This window comes from Corylus avellana, chromosome ca8 (genome assembly GCF_901000735.1).
Source record: "Corylus avellana chromosome ca8, CavTom2PMs-1.0".
NCBI classification, from domain to species: domain Eukaryota; kingdom Viridiplantae; phylum Streptophyta; class Magnoliopsida; order Fagales; family Betulaceae; genus Corylus; species Corylus avellana.
Window position 1 is genome coordinate 21,489,604 of NC_081548.1, and position 4,467 is coordinate 21,494,070.

At 33.6% G+C, this 4,467-nt stretch overlaps 1 pseudogene; it reads right to left on the reverse strand.

Moving 5' to 3' along the window:
- Positions 1–462: 462 nt before the first annotated feature.
- Positions 463–4,467, reverse strand: part of LOC132190243 (7-deoxyloganetin glucosyltransferase-like) — a 7,132-nt pseudogene continuing 3,127 nt past the window's right edge.

The window sequence follows — 4,467 nt, forward strand, 5'->3', positions numbered from 1 at the left end:
TCGATCTTCATGTGAGGACATTCATGTGAAAGTTGCAACCATAGGTGTCGATCTTCACGTGAGGACATTCATGTGAAAGTTGATCTCCAACGTTTTCATTGATTTTTGAATATATATATATATATATATATATATATATATAGAATTACTATTTAATAGACTGATATGCGACTGCCATACAATTGAAATAACATGAAAGAAAAAAACAATCTTTTAATTTTTTTTTTTTACAAGTCCTTATTAATCAAAAAAACTTATTTTTACTTTCACATTATCTTACTTGTACCTTACAAAATAATGTTACTCATATTACAAATTTGTCATACATGATCTTCCATACCGAAAATAGAAATAAAAATTTTTTTTTAATTTTTTTTTTTAAAAAAATCCACAAAACAATGAAGAATTAAATTGAAGAACACGGCAAGAATACAATAATTTAAATAATCCAATATATATAACCTAATCTCGTGGAGATAAAAGAACTTCATTAATCATTTTGTCAAGATTCACGTAGGATGACCCAGTAGGACTACTGGTGGCCTCTTCTGCCAACTTCTTCCACTCTACAGCTTTCTTCCTCAACTCTTTCCCCTTCTCTCCCACCATCAGCTCTCTCACAAGGCTCTTTATTTCTTCTCTCTTAACACCGCCCTCTATCTCCATGCCTATGCCCCACTCATTGCAAGAGTATCGACAATTGGTTTGTTGCTCCGCCAAAAACGGCCAAGAGATAATCGGCACTCCGCCGCACACACTTTCGATCGTGGAATTCCACCCACTGTGCGTCAAGAACGCTCCGATAGATGGATGGCCGAGAACTTGTTCTTGAGGACACCAATTTGCCAACATACCCATTTCTTTGGTCTCTGCCAAGAATTCCGGCGAAAGAACGGCCGAATCACCCTCCACAAGATCAGGCCTTATTATCCACAAGAATGTTTGGTTGCTATTTGCAAGTCCCCAAGCAAATTCAATCAATTCGTCACATATCATGACCGTTACGCTTCCAAATTAAATTCACGTAAAAAACAAAGTTGGGTTCATTTTTGTCCAGCCATTCCAGACACCCAGCTTCTTCTTTCCATAAATTTGAGCCAATTAATATATGATCATTATCCGGGATCTGATTTAGGAGAAATTGTAGGGGACCAATTGGGTAAATAGGAGGAAACATGGATGAGAGAGCGTCTAACACTTGATGCTCTAAGGCATCAAAGGTATTGAAGAAGATAGCTGAAGCTTTTTGAACTCTCTCGCTTTCAACCATTGGAAAATCTAGCATTATATCATCTGGGTCCGTGGTTCTAACGAAGCTCGGAAAATCCCTTAAGCGAATACCTTTCATGCCTGGAATCCAATCTATGACCGTTTCTAAATACCCATTTGTTAAATAGCTCGCATCTGCATAACAATTAAGAAATTCAGTAAGTAATACCAGAGAACAATTTACTCCTAAAATTGGGCATGTTTACACTAATAACATATTAGCACTACTTAGGCGACCGTTTCGACCGACTTATGGTCACGTTTCTGCTAACAAGCATTCACTACAAAAATTAATTTTGTTTTTGACTAGGGGTTTTTGACGTGTCAATGGTATTGACACGTCAAAAACCTCTTTTGACGCGTCGTTTTTGACGTTTATCGACCGTTAAAAGGGTAGGTGTCAAAAAACTGGGGTTTTTGACGTGTCGAAAATGGCACGTCAAAAAAATGTTTTTTGACGTGTGAAAATGGCACGTCAAAAATGTTTTGACGTGTCAAAATGACACGTCAAAAATGTTTTGACGTGTCAAAATGACACGTCAAAAATGTTTTGACGTGTCAAAATGACACGTCAAAAACGTTTTTGACGTGCCATTTTGACACGTCAAAAATTTGTACGTGTGATTTTTGACGTGTCAGACAGTTTGACACGTCAATTTTTTTTTTTTTTTTTTTTTTTAATAATTCTAATATGCCTGATATTCCATCCAATATTCCTGATATTTCAATTCCAATTACAATAATTTCAATATTCAAATATTTGTAATCCATAATCTACATCCAATATCTAATATATATATCCAACATCCAACATATATATCATTAAACTAAATCCAATATCCAATATATATATCCAACACAACTTCATTAAACAAAATTCAATATCCAATCCACTTACATAATCCACAATCCAATCCATAATTCACAATCCAATCCACCTACATAATCTACAATCCACCTACATAATCTACAATCCAATCTATAATACACATCCATAATACAATCCACCTACATAATCCACAATCCAATACATAATACACATTCATAATACAATCCACCTACATAATCCATAATCCATCTACATAATCCATAATCCACAATCCACATATATAATCTACTTACTGTATGAGAGATTCGTGTTTAACTTGGGTGGAAACATCCTCTCTACCTCACCATGCGCACATACACCCAGCTCACTCATGGTAGGACCAAGATCATATGCGGCCTCCGTGTGATAGGAAACCGGCTGAGACCCTTCCCCTTGCTCAGGAAGTAAGGGTCTATACCCCTGGTCGTCTATCTGTACGGACCCCCGACATCTACTCTTCCCCCGCGTACTCATGTCAACCTGCAAAACACATAATATACTCAATTAAACATGTATCTAATAGATAAAAAATTCACCATAATAACCTTTCAATTTTTTTATTTTCACTTTTAACAAACAAACATACATTGACTTTTAATTATAACATCTACATAATCTCCATATGCAAAACATAAACAAAATTAAGGTCCAATTTCCTAAACATTTGACGTGCCACATGGGGACCCTTGATAAAATATATGTGGCTATCTTAGTTGTTTTTTACTTTGTACTTACGCATATTAGCATTTACATACTTAATTATTCTAAATTTACAAAATGTAAACATTAATTAACGATCGACCAAAATAAAAATGCCGTTGTTAATTATTTGTTTGCTTTTTTTTTTTGGGGTTATGATAAGGTGCCCAAGCAAAACCTACACAAAATATGGGTCTACATCCAAATGCAAAATTCTCCAAAAAAACATAATTTCAAACTATTAGGGTATGTAATTGTACATACATGCATGCAAATACATTAAACAATATTCTCACCATATACAAACCAAACATGTCAAACTATTCAAATATATTACAAAACATATATCTTAAGCAAATAAATTAATTACTTAACCTATAAAATTAATTTGCCAATATAACTACATCTAAAATATTTAATAATATACATTGTAAATTACATTTTTATATAATTTATTTAATTATCTAATAAATAAATACATTAATAAATTACTCACAATATATATATATATATATATATATATATATATATATTACGAAATATATATATAACTAAGTATATATAATCTGTATATATATATATAACCATTAACAAATATATATAAACCCATATATATATATATATAAACTTGCATATATAAACCACAAATCAGGAATATATATATATATATATACCTGATGTTCGAGTAGCTAGGAGAACGAGTGAGAGCGTGAGCGGGCCTTCAGAGCTTGAGCTCGTGGTCGCCGGAGGAAGCAACGGCGGTGACGTGCGCCGGCGAGAGAGAGAGCCACCGAGAGAGAGAAACACCACGTTAAAAGTGAGAAAATGGCGAGACTCATTGTGAGAGGGCCAGGGTGAGACAAATCTTATGAGAGAGGAGTTCTTGTTTGGGGTGATGGAAAAAAAAAAAGTGGAGGAAAGTTAAGTGTGGAGGATGGTATGTGAGGAGAGAAATGGGAGGGAAGAAGAAAAAGAAGAAAAGAAAGAAAAAAAGAAGAAAAGAAAAATTAAATAAAATAATATGACCTGTTTGTCGCGTGAAGTGATCGCCGCAATGAGCAGGAAGGCGCGGTACGCCTTCCCAAACTGGCTGACAAACCATGTGGCCTCAAAGAAACTTTGGCTGTTACCACATGTGGCCGCGATCAAAAACCTTCTTAATGATATAGTGTACGTCAAAAGTATTGGCGTGCCACGTAGCGCGTCGAGGGGGCTATTGACGTGCCATAGCAGCACGTGTATATTTATATATATATATAAATTTATAATTTATATTTACTAATTAGTATATACAAATATACTAATTGATATTTATTGTACAGTTATTTACATTATATATTGAATTATATTCCTATTAAAATTAATATTCTATTATATAATTTTTCCTCTTATATAACACATTATCCATACAACACAATTACAATTACTTAGAGAATAAATAATTTAATATTCTAGATGGATAAATAATTAGATGTATTCACTCACCGACCACGTATTTTGTGTTGGCCCAGTTCATGTGAAGTTTGCGGATCTCATAAAATAAATGTATTCAGCACGTTTTATATATTTTTACAAAATTAATATGGCTATCATATTAATATTACTAGACTGATTTATGCATGATAATATCA